Below are 16,855 nucleotides of genomic sequence, written 5' to 3'. Positions count from 1 at the left end.
AGATGTCTTACTGGTTTGTCTATGAGCTCATATTCACCTGCGTGTATCGGTTAAATTCCAGGCTATAACTGTGACCTTTTTGGTAAGTTTAAGGAATAGGGGTAGGGTGGGGAAGTCAGCGCAAGAGGGGAATTGCGATGTTTCTATTACTTCTTTGCTATCCCTCTTTCCCCCAAAACAGTTTATCTTGCTCTCTAGCAAATGTCCTGCCTTCCTCTAGGGGACTGCTCTCTCTAAAAGCTTTTTCTTTCGCTTAGTGAAATATTCGATTCTCTGTATTTAAGAAGAATCACTAGAAGAAAAATCCATCTATTTCTTTATATTAAGAGATTTGTTAGGGGATTCAAACCTACATGTTGAATGAGCTGGTTAAATATCCTCTGTAGGGCAGCTGTGTTCATGTCTGATGCCAGAGTTTGAAATTTGCAGGGAAGGCACTCAGAAAGGAAAAATAGATGTAAAGTTAGGGAGAGTGAGTACAAACTAGACCACACGAGCATGAGTTGTAACCCACAGTGATGGACTAGAACTCACACCAGTTCTCACTGCCTTCAACTTCGAAGCAGGAAGAAGCTGAAACCCTTCATCATGGAGCTAAATGCATTTGGCTCATAAGTCAGAGAAGATGAAGGAGGTTGCAGGTTAAGTTGGACCTTTTGCATCTCCATGAAATAAGTCAGCAAAATGACAATGTGCATGAGTTTCAGAAGTTCCTGGTTGTCATGCCCTGTGTTACTGGGGATAAAATACACACACACATACACAGAACAAAAAGAAACCAATCTGCACCGGGCACGGTGTCTCATGCCTTTAATCCCTGCACTTTGGGAGGCTGAGGCAGACGGATCACGAGGTCAGGAGTTCGAGACCAGCCTAGCCAACATGGTGAAACCCTGTCTCTACTAAAAATACAAAAATTAGCTTGGTGTAGTGGTGCACGCCTGTAATCCCAGCTACTCAGGAGGCTGAGGCGGGAGAACTGCATGAATCCAGGAGGCAGAAGTTGCAGTGAGCCGAGATCATGCCACTGCACTCTAGCCTGGGTGACAGAGCGAGACTCTGTCTCAAAAAACAAACGAACAAACAAACAAACAAACAAACCTGAGTGCTGCTTCACTTTCACTTTCCAATATTGCACACAAAAAAAAGTCTGTAATCCTAACTGGAAATACAAAGAAAGGAATTCTTGGAAATTTAGTTCAGCCTAGCCAACTTGACACATTGCAAAGCCACCACAACCTCAGTATATAAAAGGAGAGGAGGGGGAAAGGGAAGAAGGAACTCTTAGGGGGCTGCTGTTCTGCCTGTATCTGTTTTTACCTGCTTCTCCCCCAGCTGTGTTCTGGCACTAGATAATAACACTAATGTTGTTATCCTGTTGCTTCTGGACAGCACTGCCTTGGTCTGGTTTTTCTGCCCTGCTGTGGCAACATGGCAAATAGGGAAAGCTCTTCTAACTCAATAAAGAGGAAAAGAAAATAACTCCAAATTTCTTCCTCTGCTTATTTCTCAGCCATATTTTCCAGCTTTCTTTAATCTTTTATTGGTGGTTTCCCACTCTTACCCTACCCCAGTCATCTCCATTAGCTGCCACACAACCGCCTTTCAATTGGGGCCTCTAATTCTTATGCTGATGTTTCGGCTCCACCTTCTTCGCCATCATGTGTGTGGTGATATTAAAGTTGGTGGGAGAAAGCTAGCAGCCCACATACTTGCTGTCATGGCAGTTGTAATAACATTGTAAACATAGATTTTGTATTTCATTGTAAGAAATTATTAAAGTGATATAAAGAAAAAAGAAATGAATGACATTTTCGATTATGTCGCTTCGCTTTTCTGGAGATTTGTTTGGCACAGTTCTTTTCTGACAAATCTGTCTGAGGGTAAGGATCAAGCAAGATTATACTTTGAAACACAGGATTCTGAAGAATTGTTTATTTTTGGCACATATACCAGAATAGTAATGCATTTAGGGAAAGCTGGTTGTCTCAATTGTTTCTAAAGGTGAGAAGGGAAGGCCATACCATGACTAACAGCTGCTCTTATTATTTTGGAATGTAATTTGGCTGCTTATTTCTTCCTTTGACTTTACAAATTGCAGCAATATTTCCTTAGAAACTCAAAGGAAAAAACATCCTTCTTGTAACGCTGACTTGTGCCTGGTTAGAGCAACTGGTAGCATCCAGCCTGGCCAACATTTTTCTGTGTGTCTCTGAGATAAATATTCCAGGGCCCTGCAATACTGCAATACGAAGACACAGGAAATCCCGGCAAATGATATAGACTAAATTTTATTCTTATTTGGACATCACAATAGAACTTAAACTCCTATAAATAACTGCAGTTCAGTCACCAATTCAGTATACAAGAAATAATGATGTTTTAAAATTATTTAGTTTTTCAGCACCTGACAATTCAGTATGTGGATCCTTCTTGGAAGTAACAGAGCACGCTGGCCAAAGAATTACTGCAAAAATGCTCCTAAATCAAATAAACAAGGAAAAGAACAGGAGCTGATAATGCTCTTGTTTGTTAGTGCTCTTATTGTAAACTACTTTTTGGAAGATAAACCTCTTGTGGGAAGGCCAGGTACTATACTCCTTCATTGCCTTAGATGATCCAAGAGACTGAGTAATCAAGATGGAGCAAAGAACAAGAAGAGTGTCTGCGACACTTTAAACTTCACAAAGAAGTTACCAGGCAGAAGGGGACCATTGCAGTGACTGATTTTCCTGACAAAATGACAGTGTCTTGACAATGGCTATGAAGTCTTGATGACCCTTAACATCTCATAGAACAAAGAAGTCAGTAGAGCATGGTGAAAATGTTAAAGAGGGAATACACGAAACACAAAAGAAAGATGACAGGGTGACAAGTTAAACATAATCCACGGAATAAGAAACGTCAGAAGCCTCCTCCACAGTACACCTACAAACACCTGCCCTTTTGTTAATAGCTAAAAGAGGGCCTCTCACTGTAACTCCTTAACTTCCTTGGTGGAGGGAAATCAGATGGCTAGAAAGTGGGATGGTGCCTGGTGTGAAAGACTTAACTGGGCAATGCATCCAGCAAGCTGTATTTCACCTTCATCAGTCTTTTATTTATACCCCCTTAATCCTGGTTATTGAAGTCTTCTGACTCTACCTCATCTCTCCTTTTATTGTCCCACTCATAAAATCTCATAGGAGTTAATAGATTAGACATATTTACTGATTAGGGCAGACATATTCCTCATATGTACTGAGGAAGAACAATAGGGGGATCACCTTGGCCCGAAACCCTCTAACGGGAGCCAGTTTTCAAGAAGATAAGAAAAAAATCAACCACTTGTGATCTTCTTTGTTTAATTATGTGAGACTCTATCCAAATTTTCAATCCACTGTCACTGACCTCTGAGGATCTTTGATGCCTTTGAACTGGCTCCAGTGGAGTACCCTCCATTCTTCCAAATAGTCCACCCATTTGCCTTGACCTTAAATTCCACCATGAAGGGGGAGTCTTTTATTTTAAGCATTTCTTTTTATCTAATAATAAAAGATAGAGTAAATAAGATAGTGGGATTCAAAATAACATAACGCAAATTGATTATTCATATCAGTTTCTCTACTAGAAGAAATACAATAGTTGATTAAGGATCAGAGGAAGGCAAATCCTTCAATGAAGCATTGAAAGAAAGAGCTGAAGAATTTGGAGTGAGAGGCAACAATTATCTTAACAAATATTTTTTATATTATAATTCTTTTCCCTCTGGACATGAGGTGCAGATAATTGAGTTCATGATTCAATTAATGGGTCATTATCATCACTGGCTACAGCAAGACTTTATTTTTTAAAATTTTTTCCATTTTATTTCCATTCCTCATTCCCATTCCACCTTCCCACAGGTAACCCTTCTAATGTATTAAATGTATACCTTTTGTTTGCATGGGTTCTTTCAAAATGCATATTTGTGTGTACACTAAATTTACATAAATAATATTACATCATAAAATTCAATCCATTTTAGGTTTTACTTTCCTCTGGACCATAAATTCAATCCATTTTAGGTTTTACTTTCCTCTGGACCATATTTTAAGAACCATTCATGTTGCTGTGTGTGCTTATAATCCCTTGCCTCTAACCACTACACAATGTATGCATTTTACCTACATACTCTCCTAGTGATGTTGATCAATATTACCTCTAGTTATCGCACCCCAAATGATGCTGAAACCAATATACATGTACATGATCCTTAAGGAACTGTGTGAGAATCACTTTGAACTGTATGTGCAAGAGCAAAATTGCTGGTAATAAGGTTAAAATACACTTAAACTATTCTAGTTTTTGTTCCACTTTTTCTTACAGGTGAAATATATGCGAGGCTGGCATTATTATTGTCACATTTTGCAAGTGAATGAATGGAAGGGTCACACATTAAGTGAGATACCTACAGTCACTGAGTGAATACAGAGTGGATCCTAGCTATATACTTTGTTTTTCTGACTACAGCATTCTTCACTGTTTTTTGTACCACATCACATTGTCTCCACAAACTTGTCTTACCCTGAAATTGAAAAATATTGAGATTAAATTAATTGCATTGTTTTTCCCGGGGGCTAGCATTCACCTTTGGGAATATGGTATAAGTAGCTACTTACAGAGCTAAGCTAATGATGTGGGAGATGCAAGTTCCCTGTTGGCTGACAGCAACTCTGGTGGCCTCATTTAACTGTTTTCTGGTGAACTAGAAATAGTACCTCTGCATTGAAATCAAGGACAAGCAAATGCCTGCAACCTATTGGCACAGGTCATAGAGGTAAATTTCCAAGATGAATGGCTCCTGCAGGTCCACTACAGCAAGGGCAATAAAGCTTTTTAATTCATATCTCTTATATGTTTGATGTATGGAGGCCTGAAAAAATGACTATGGGCTTGTGAAAGGGGAGAGAGACTAGGCTTAAATCTGCTGGGAAAAGAAAATGAGGTAAAGGCACTTTATGATGATTCCTCAAAAATATTTGAGAAACACTCAATGATAACCAATATGAGTACTAAAACAATCATATTTTGTAGTTCACACAATCATCATATAAGCTTTGTTTTGTTTGTTTTTAATGTATTCCAGATAAAACCCCTACATTCTTCTGATACTGTCACACAGCAGCCTCAGGGCCACATTGTGATATCTCTCTTATCAACACAAGGTTCTCGGTCCTTGAGAAAACCTGATAGTCATTCCAGACATTCTCATACAGACATTTCTGCCTTTTACAAGAGCCTTGAACTTTGATGCTGAATCAAAGAATTTGCTTACAAAGGAGAATGCGTCCTGTTAATTAGGATGGAAACTAGTTTTATAAAGAGCAATGGTTGATCTTAACTTAGGAAAAGGGAGAAGAAAAAAACTCTTCTTAAAGTACGTGTGTTTGGGAAGTGGGAGATTTTCAAAACCGTAAGCTTTTACCTAAAAGATGCTGATCCCTTCCCCCACTGATTTTTGATACATCCGCCCTTCACCTCATCCTGTGACTTTCAGGACAATCAGCCTTACAGACAATGGCAGTGTCACCAGTTACTTGAGCAAATGTCTTTACAGATTTTGTAAAACAAGTATTAGGAAACTGACTTAACTGAGAGGACAGATTAGGATTTTAGAAAAAAAAAATTCTTGTAGGTTCCCTCAATTGCCATGAAATTTTTATTTTTCAAAAAGTAGGAGAGTATATTAGTTTACTGGAAGAACAGTGAGCTAATTGTAGGCCAGAGGCCTGGGCTAAAGCTGCAACTGCTTCACATATTTGGGAACATGGTAACTACCCAGGGTTTAGATGGACTAGACAAAGGCCGAGATATTGCCCAGTTCAAAAACTATTAGCCTATTAAACCTAGAGGAAATAAACAAACTACAATGAGACCCTAGAATATGACATCCCGATTGCCCTCATTTTCTAATTCTTTGGATCAAGAACATTTCCAAAAGGCAGCACACTATTATTAACCAGAAGTTATTGACGATAGTACTCACACCTGATTACCACTCTGTGGTTGAACTTACAAGACGGTGATTTTTCAGATCCCTTCCTACACAAACATCTCAATTACAGCCTTGGAGTTTTACCCAGCAGACTTCACGATAGTCTTTCTGGATTCACTGCTTGGAAGATGAGTTACATGGTGCAATTATTTCTCAGCTTTTGTACAGTTTGCTAATCTGAAAATAAGGTGCAGTGGTTATTCTTTGAAAACACTTGAGAGCAGCACTGAGAAGAAAACCAAATGACTAGACTCCGTCATTTCTCCTGCAGAATCTCAAGAGACATGGAAAATGTCAGGCTGTGTGGTACCTGCTGACTTGTGAAGATCATTGTCATCTCAAACAAAGATAACCTCAGCCCTGGGATGGAGAAGACAATAGAACCCCCTGAATGGTAGATGTCTGAATCTGTCAAATGGGGAAATCTTCTAAGTTAAACTGTCTTCTTTACATGTTAATATTCAGCACTTCTTATTTATTTTTTTTCTTTGGGATTTTAAAAAGCCTGCCTAGGGAAACTTTATAAAATATTTGTAATGTCCATAAGTACAACGCAATACTTCTGTTACAATTTCCTTTTTGAGCATTTTAATCACTTAGTATTTATCCTATTTATCCTGGCACAAAGGCTTCAAAAACAGGATATTTTCGTTGAGTCCCATTTTAACTGTAATGTGGCAAATTGCAAGCAAGCCTTTAGAATTTTTTATATGGAAGTCTTGGAATTTCCACAGCTTATGTTCTGAGCCAACAAAAATATACGGAGATAGAAAGCAGGGAATTTTTGAATCTAGTTGGCTTACTTCACAACGTTACTTTTTTTGCAGATATATTTGCTTAACAGGGCAATGAATTTTAAGTATGATTTGGGAATGGAAATTTGGTTTTTATAAATTCAGAGGAAAAACTGGTAAAAATAGTTTACATTGATGATACCATATTAAAGGAAATAACGATGCCTAAGTTAAGTACAAAGCTTTCCTGGACAACCACCAGTACAGGAAGACTCAAAAAGGTCTGGGGTTGAGCTGAGTTGAGACTGTTTTGAAAGTAGTCAGTGTGCTAGAATGGAAAGAACACTCGACGTAGAATCAGGAAACTTAACTTCTAGTCCTAATTTTCTTATTACATAGCTGTGTGCCTTCAAGTAGGTCAATTAACCTTTCTGACCCTCAGTTTCCTCATCCTTTTAATGACGACTAAAAAAATACTCACCTGGCGTATTTCGTAGGATTGTTAAAAGGCTCACATAAGATAGACTATATTACATAATTTTTAAAACTACGAAGCACATTACTAATGTGAGATATTTTTATAACATCTTTCTATAATTCAGTTAATCTTTGAACACCCAATGTTTAAATTGGATATAATGGCAAGATTATCTGGGACATTTTTCTTTGTCAGGACATGGTGTTTATATCATAACAATTTGTTTGTACCCTAATAAGTCTATCTTACTGGCTTTTTGGAGCAGGTTCTGCTATAGGATGTAAGAGGAGCTTACTGAGTTCCTATTATTTCTGTTAAGGCTAACCCCCCTCTTCTGCTCTTCTTCCAAAGCTCAGTGAGCTCCTGGAAAGATCACCCTCCACTGCTGGTCTTACCACTGCAAATTGCCTGTGAATTTGCCTATGAAGCCATACCCAGAAGATGGTGATCTGATCTCAGATCATTCTCTAACAGATGATCAGGACTAATCCCATCTTTCTTCACATCTCTCTCAATAAGTCTAAACTTCTGGACTCATTATCAATATATCTCTATACATTCCTTATTCTGAGCTAATCCTGTGTCTCTCAAGACTTTCATTGTGCCCTCTAGACTCATCTGCAAAATCCCTGATACTGTCTACCTTCATTAAGCCCTTATTTTTTTTATCCTAATGGAAGGCTGGATTGGTAAATAACATTGTATCTGAGACTTGTCAAATGGTGACCCTACATGCCACAGAGCTTGGAAGTCAGATTAGGAATCTTACTTCTTGTGGCCACTTCCAAAACATTTTCTCACTCCACTGCTGTCCAAATCTTATCTCTGTTAGCCTCCTGGTATCTTCTGGTGACACTGCATCATTCTTTAATGACTATTTATTTCACACCATCCATATTCTTTATTGTAGGCTCCTAACAACACCCCACCTCTTTCTTTTAATAGACTGGGGGGGCGGGGAGGTTCTGAAAGAGGCTTGTCATCTTCTTGTTCAACTCAAGAGGCTAGAGCCTGCAGCCAACAGCAGAAAGTCTGTCTAAAGCATAAAAAAGCAAATAGCAATGACCTGAAGACATGAAATAAGATTTCCATGAAGCTCCTACTAAGAAGAGATGTTTTGTTAGAAGACCTGTGTTAGTTTTCTTGGAGTCATAATACCTGGATTCACAGATATTTGGCCAATTTGTCGATGGTTCTTCAGTTACTCATTATTAGCCCAGAAATCATACTGATGCAAGGGAAGGACTTTAGTGACCATCTAGCCTGCCTTCTTCTGCTTTGCAGGTGAGAAAACTTAGACCCTAAAAGTAAAGAGTTTTACCTCAGATTACCCTTTTATTTACAGAATAGAGATAAGAACCTAGATTTCTTTACTTCTGACTACTTCTGTTTTCTTTTTTTTGAGACAGTGCCTTACTCTATCACTCAGGCTGGAGTACAGTGGCATGAATTCGGCTCACTGCACCTTCCGCCTCTCAGGTTCAAGTGATTCTCGTGACTCAGTCACCTGACTAACTGGTACTACAGGTGCACACCACCATGCTCAGCTAATTGTGTGTGTGTCTGTGTGTCTGTGTGTATATTAGAGACAGGGTTTCACCAGGCTGGTCTTGAACTCCCGACCTCAAGTGATCTGCCTGCTTCAGCCCCCCAAAGTACTAGGATTACAGGCATGAGCCACTGTGTCCGGCCTACTTCTGCTTTCTGAATGGTACCCTACAAATGTCAAAATGTCTTAAACAGTTTAATAGTACAATGCTGACCTACAATTCTTGAAAGGCTTCTAGGTTCCAAAAGGAAATCTTATGTGTTGCTTATGAAAATTGTAACTTTAATTTAACATATAACTAAAAAGTAATCATGTTTGTGTTATAGTCAAATGGGAAAAGTATTTATTTGTTTGACATACCAAACTCTGAGCATTGTACATTATAATTCCCAAATTACATGAGTCATTTATAAATAAATATAATACATTTGTTTAGAGTAATTTTCTATCATGTTATTTGCTCCTTTTCTTCCTCATGTATTTACTTGTTCCTTATCTACCAAAAGCTCATGAAATGTCCAAGTCTCCTCTCAAAAATGTAAACAGATGTTTTGCAATCCTTTTAGAATGGGAGGGGCCTGAATATTTTTTACCTCCTCAGCTTTTTTGTGTTGCAAATGAGTTACAGAGTTGAATCCATTTGGGGCTAGGAAGTATGGTAGGATGGGCGTATAGGGCTGTTTTCCAAGGATATTCCACTTAGACTGACTGAAGGCAGCCACAAGAACATGAAGAGGAGGAATATTTTGGTCCTCGGGGGCTCTGTATTAGTCTATTTTTCACACTGCTATGAAGAAATACCTGAAACTGGGTAATTTATAAAGAAAAGAGGTTTAATTGACTCACAGTTCCACAGGGCTGGGGAGGCCTCAGGAAACTTACAATCATGGCAGAAGGGGAAGCAAACATGTCCTTCTTCGCATCATGGCAGGAAGGAGAAGTGCAGAGTGAAGGGGGTAAAAGCTCCTTATAAAACCATCAGATCTTGTAAGAACTCAGTATCATGAGAACAGCATGGGGGGACCACCCCCATGATCTAATCACCTCCCACAAGTTCCCTCCCCCAACACATGGGGACTACAATTATGATTACAATTTAAGATGAGATTTGGGTGGGGACACAGAGCCAGACCATATCAGGCTCCATTAATGTTCCTTCTAAGCACCAACAAGGGGCACAGGGAATTCCCTTTTTGGAGTTACCGCCTTAGTCAGGGCCCTAGAGTGAATTTGGACAAGGTGTTTCCATATTATCTACTCATCCCTTTCCTTCTTGGACTCCTACAGCAGATTCTGAATGCTCATTGTAAGATGTCCCAGTATTTAATATTCAGAAATGGCCCTGAAAATTGTGATAAGAAGCTTATAGTCATCAAGTTGAGGAGAAGTGGATGCAGTCTCCTGGGTCATTGTCATATTCAAAGTGTCAGATTGGAATGAGACCTCATGGGCATCTGGGTTCTCTAAGTGACAGCATTAACACTTGAAGGGAAGGTTAATCTCTCCCACAAACACTGAGGTGACTTGGCATAGTGCACCAAATAGAGAAGTGAGAATGGGACGAGCTGGGGTAAGGATCCAATTCTTGCTACTGCCTGCGTGAGCTTACTCAAGTAACCACATTTTTCTGGGCCTCTGTTTCCTGATCAACACTGTGAAGATAAAAACACCCACATTACCTCTCACATAGGGTTGCTGTGAGGCTCACAGGCCATAGTCCTGAGGCACTTTGTGAGAGGTGAAGCCAGCTGGGCTTCTGGATGGGGTGGGGACTTGGAGAATTTTTCTGTCTAGCTAAAGGATTGTAAACACACCAATCAGTGTTCTGTGTCTAGGTAAAGGTTTGTAAATGCACCAATCAGCACTCTGTAAAAACACAACAATCAGTGCTCTGTGTCTAGCTAAAGGTTTGTAAATGTGCCAATCAGCACTCTGTAAAAACAGGCCAATCAGCACTCTGTAAAATGGACCAATCAGCAGGACGTGGGTGGGGCCAAATAAGCGAATAAAAGCTGGTCCCTCTAGCCAGCAGCAACAACCTGCTCCCCTCTCCTTCCACCTGTGGAAGCTTTGTTCTTTTGCTCTTTGCAATAAATCTTGCTGCTGCTTACTCTTTGGGTCCCCATTACCTTTATGAGCTGTAACACTCACCACAAAAGTCTGCAGCTTCACTCCTGAAGCCAACGAGATCACAAGCCTACCGGGAGAAAAAAAACAACTCCAGAGGCGCCACCTTTAAGAGCTATAACACTCACCGCGAAGGTCTGCAGCTTCACTCCTGAAGTCAGCAAGACCACGAACCCACCAGAAAGAAGAAACTCCGGACACACCGTCTTTAAGAACTGTAACATTCACCGTGAGGGTCCATGGCTTCATTCTTGAAGTCAGTGAGACCAAGAATCTATTGGAAGGAACCAATTCTGGACACATTTGTACAACTCTCTAGATCAAGGATGTCCAATCTTTTGGCTTCCCTGGGCCACATTGGAAGAAGAAGAATTGTCTTAAGCCACACATAAAATACACTAACACTAATGATAGCTGATGAGCTTAAAAAAATTGCCAAAACATGTCAAAATGTTTTAAGAAAGTTTACAAATTTGTGTTGGGCCATATTCCAAGCTGTTCTGGGCCACAGATTGACAAGCTTGCTTTAGACAAAGAGTTACACAAATGTGAGGCTGGGCACAGTGGCTCATGCCTGTAATCCCAGCGCTTTGAGAGGCTGATGTGGGAGGATCTCTTGGGGTGGGAGTTTGAGACCAGTCTGGGTAACACAGCAAGACTGTCTGTACACGCACACATAAAAATTAGCTGGGCAGGGTGGCCTGTGCCTGTAGTCCCAAAGCTTCTTAGGAGGCTGAGGTGGGAGGATTGCTTACGCCCAGAAGATCAAGGCTGTAGTGAGCCATGATCATGCCACCGCGTTCTAGCCTGGGTGACAGGACAAGACTTTGTCTCAAAACAAAAAGCAAGCAAACAAAAAACAACAGAGAAGTGTTATTAGTAACTGAAAGAAATGTACTTAATTATTGCCTCAAAAATATGTTTATTTATTTCATATAACTTCATAGGCACTTGGGGCAGACAGAGCATCAGATCAGGTAATATGTAAAAATGAGCAAGGCTTCTCTACTTAAAGAAGTTAAATATGTCGCAAAAATAAAGCCCCAGCTGGACACAGTAAGTAGTAGAACAAAGACAAGGCAAAATGCTTTTTAAGAAGGCCAGAGACAGATTTGCAAAGAGGGAAGGTCATCCCAAACAGGAGAACTGGAATATACAAAGGCACCTCTGTCCACCTGAAATGCCAAATTTAAGCACCTGGGATAGTAAAAACATAAATAATCAAATTCTGAATTCCATTAAATAAATTTAGAAAAGGGAAGAGAGTAATAATTTTCATATTGGCAGTCTTCTTCCTGTTATTATTTTATGTAATCATTTAGTGTGATATTAAAATTCAATAAATCTCTCATATCTTGTTTTTATGTTTTACTAAATAGAAGTTTTACTCTTAATAAGACAGCATTTTTTTTTTCAAAATTCCAAAGAATCACAATAAATTCATGGTTAAGCAAGATTCTTGCCAGATAATGATCTTTCCTGTAGTTTACTTTCCAGAAAATCTCACACTTTTGTCAACTTACTCAAATATATTTTATTTCCTGATTGCAGAAAAATAAATAACACGTATTCTGGTGACCATTCTGAGTCACCAGAATAGGTGCCATTTATTTTTCTGCAATCAGGAAAGAAAGTGACACTTCTGAGTCACAAAGTTCAATTCTTCTGAGTTGAACTATGTGAAAGTTCTTTACTAATACCACACAGATCTTTTCCATTCTGATATAGGAACTGTGTCCATGTCTTCATCTGCATATTTCAGTACTAGAAAGGTATCAGCATAATAGTCTCTCAATAAACATTCTACGAATTGAACTGAATTAGGAAATTGTGACAGATGTGGCTAATTGCCTGCCTACTCATCATCCACTCTTTCTTTTTTGTTATAAACAGAATCCTAATTTATATGGAGGCCACCATGTATTCAGCTAAAATACTTAATCTCCTACTTTTTCAATGAGATACGAGTGGAAATCACTACCTGTGACTTCTTAGAAAGTTATTTAAAAGGAGACAAACTCTGCTGACTTTGACTTCTTGCACTTCACTTTTTTCCTTGCTTTGCTGACTGAAGTGCAGATGTACTGTTTGACGACAAAGCAGTCTTAAAATCATGAGAGTTCGTTACATATAAAGGATGATAAAACTGGATCTGAAATCAATCTCGGTCCTTGATGTTTCTCTCTGGTAGCTGGTCCAGCCTTGAACTGTGTACCCTTAGACCTATATTTAATTAAGCCACTGTGAAAAGTTTCTGTTACATAAAGGCAAATGGAGTCATAGATGTAGATCCTTTGACTATGTCTAGCTTAGTGGGGAAATAGTTGACATCATAAAATCTACTGAAAAGATTTTTCATTTTTTCTACCCCATTCTGATAATGCCCTGCAAAAAAAAATTACTCCTCTCATCTGGGTAAGAATTGCTGCCATATTCTTGCAAGCATAAAAATAAAAAATAAAAAAATAAAAGAAAGAATTGCTTCCATAGTGAGCCACAGTTACTGTTAAAAATGTCACTTCCCTAAGATGTGTTAGGCCACCCAAGAAAAAAGGTTAAGAATTATCTCTGCTTCAGGGAGGCTCCTAATAAATTGAGTAATTGGAAGTCCTGAAAGTTTTGGAGTTACTATGCATTCAGTAGTTATTAAATAAGTGGAAAGAAGTATGCCTGAAGTATCTCAGAGCTTGACTGAGATACCAACTGATGCAGCAGCATCAGAAGATGATTATAATTTTGATGTGGATAATGAAGGGATTAGAAACAATGGATAGTGCTGACCCTAACAACAGAATATTAGCATTGGAGGGCACCTTAATGGCCATCCAGTTCTATGTCTCATACAAGGCAAAACTTGACTTCTACCACATTGTTCACAGATGTCCTCCAACCTTTGCTTGAATACTTCCAGTGATTAATAGCTAGTGAATTCAGAAGGTGATCTATTGCATTATTGAAAAGATTTAACTGGAAAGTCCTCTTTACAATCAACTTAATGTGATTGTATCTTTTTTTATTATTATTATACTTTAAGTTCTAGGGTACATGTGTACAACGTGCAGGTTTGTTACATAGGTATACATGTGCCACCCATCAGCTTGTCATTTACATTAGATATTTCTTCTAATGCTATCCCTCCCCCAGCCTCCCACTCTTATTATTACTATATACCATTTATATAGCATTTTACTATATTTAAGAGATTTCATATGATCAGTATTGACTGATAGTCATAAAATGATATGAATCACTTGAAATAATACTATCTGAGCATTTGTAAACCTGCTCTGAGAGGCTACATATAGTTGTTCAAGGTTTCACAATTCCTAGGTAGAATACCTGGACTTGAACACAAGACTGTTAGACTCTGAGTCAAGCTCTCCTTTAAATTGTTATATGTTCATTCAGTAGGGATTTACTGATCCCATAGTATCTAGTGGTTACTATGTTAAAAGTGCTGAAGCACTAATGGTGAACAAGACATAGACATTCTTGGTTCTTCTAGAGCTAATAATCTGGTAACTGCCTACCTATGAGTTGTACTTTTAGCTTTAGTATAGCACAGAGTAACAAGTAAATTCCTTTCCGTGTGCATTAGTCATTCAGTTATCACATTGTTTCATAGGTGCCTCTTCTCCAGACAAAATATGTCCTTTTCCTTCAACAGCTCCTAATAGGAGCTATTGCTTTTCTCTGGACACCCCCTATTTTGTCAGCATCTTTCTTAAGGAGTGGTACTCTGAATTAGACACCCAGGCTCCCAGTATGGTCTGGTGGGTGTGTAGTGCTCAGAGACTGTGGCCTCAGAAGACTTGAAGGTTAAATTACTAGGAGTGAAACCTGGGCTCATCATAGCTATTTTGATTTCTCATGGCAATATTCAATTTTATGGTTCTTAAAATCACAAGGCCTTCTTTCTATGAACTGTGATCAAGTCAGATCTCTCCCATACTGTACGCAAACATTTGAAACATTTAAAAGCTGACCTTTAATGCATTCCTATTAAATTTTACTTCATCATCTGGAATATTATTGCATACCTTGAGATCTTCTTTATCTTGCTTCTGTCATCTCTAAGGTTGTCTTTCCCAGTTTTGCATTATTAATAGGTTAGATAATCATGTGCTGTATTAGTTTGTTTTCACAGTGCTGATAAAGACATACCCAAAACCAGGAAGAAAAAGAGGTTTAATGAACTTATAGTTCTCCCTGGCTGGGGAAGCCTCACAATCATGGTGGAAGGCAAAGAGGAGCAAGTCATGTCTTACATGGATGGTGGCAGGCAATGAGAAGAGCTTGTGCATGGGGAACTCCTCTTTTTAAAACCATCAGCTCTTGTGAGACTTATTTACTATCACGAGAACAGCACGGGAAAGACTTGTTCCCCTGATTCAATTACCTCTCACAGGGTCCCTCCCACAACACATGGAAATTCAAAATGATATTTGGGTGGGGACATGGCCAAATCATATTGTGTGCTCTATGCTACCAATAAAAAGGTTAAACTGAACAAGTTCAAAGACAAAACTCAGTAATACTTTATTCAGACAGGTTAGTCTCAATCTGTTAACTTTACACTTGTAACTCTGATCATTCATTCATTCCACAAAGTTTAATAAATGCCTTATTTTAAGCTAAATGCTGAGATGAAAAAATGAAACCATATGAGTTAGCAAAGTAGGAAAGATAGGCATATTAACAGGTAAATGCAGAATGATAAATGCTCCATCAACATGCACTTGTTGTAGTGAGGCCACAGAGAAGGGTGCAATCCACTCAACCTGGCAGGAGCAGGTAGGACTTCAGATGTCATCCAACTCAAAGATATAGTGAGGGACTTGATCAAACATTTGCCAAGACCACTATGAGTTAAATGAATAGATTAGGCATTTCTCCAATGATGCAAGCTGAGAATCACATCCAAACTCAGAACCGAAGTAATACAACATAGCTTGGTCATAATGATCCCAGGGATCCTATTGGCCATTTGTCTTTGAGCCTCAAAGGAACATATTAAAACTCCATAATACCCTTTTGATCTGTTCTGAAGTTAAATAGTGAACTTACATGATGATGACACAAACACTGTAAAGGACCTCTGGGTTACTTGTTTACAAGTTAATATTTCCTGAATCAATTTTTCTGGTCCCTAGATATTTGGTAGGTGAAGTCCTATATCCCCACACCCTAGAACAGCATCTCCCACTTATTTTTCCCTCCTTGTCTTTTAGTGTGAGCCACATCAGTATCCAAGAGGAGGTCCAGAAGCCTCTCCAACCAGATAGGGACAGTTATAGATTCCAGACCTCAGCTATGGCCTTTGTTACAGAGTACAAAATTTATATAGTACAAGTTTATTGTACACATCTCAGTGAGCCTCTGAGCTTTAGAATTGTCTTGTAGAATTTAACAGTTTTTTCAGGACACATTTACCTATTATTGCTAGTAATTAGAATTTTCTTTTCCAAATGTGTAATATTTATTATTGCATTTTTTTTGCATCCACTAAGTGAAAAATCATGCATTAGATATTGTAGAAGTAGATACAGCAATGAACAAGAACTGGTCCTGGCCATGAGAGGAACTGATGATCCAATGGGGGAGGTAGACCAGCACGTGTTTAATATAAAGGAAGTGGCTATTCCGGTTTCTTTTTGGTGGGCAAGCATTTTGCAAGGTCTTGGGCTATGTGTGTGCAAGGCTAAGCCAGTTAGTTAATCAGGATTTTTTTAAGAAGGCACTTCACGGGGGGAAAAGGCACATAAAAATTGGTTATTGTTCTCTTCCTTATAATAAAAACATTTTTTTTTAATGTTTTAACTGGGTTTGTGGTTAAATCTCACAGCCCAAGAGATTTACCTCTTCAGCTGGATTCCATACACTTGCATGTAAGTCTGCAAAAAAAGTTCCAATTATCCAGCAATTTAACCAAAGTATTGATAACTTTTCTA

The sequence above is a fragment of the Piliocolobus tephrosceles genome, chromosome 1 (genome assembly GCF_002776525.5).
Source record: "Piliocolobus tephrosceles isolate RC106 chromosome 1, ASM277652v3, whole genome shotgun sequence".
NCBI lineage: Eukaryota > Metazoa > Chordata > Mammalia > Primates > Cercopithecidae > Piliocolobus > Piliocolobus tephrosceles.
The sequence above is the reverse complement of the archived record's forward strand: the minus strand, read 5'-3'. Positions refer to the sequence as shown.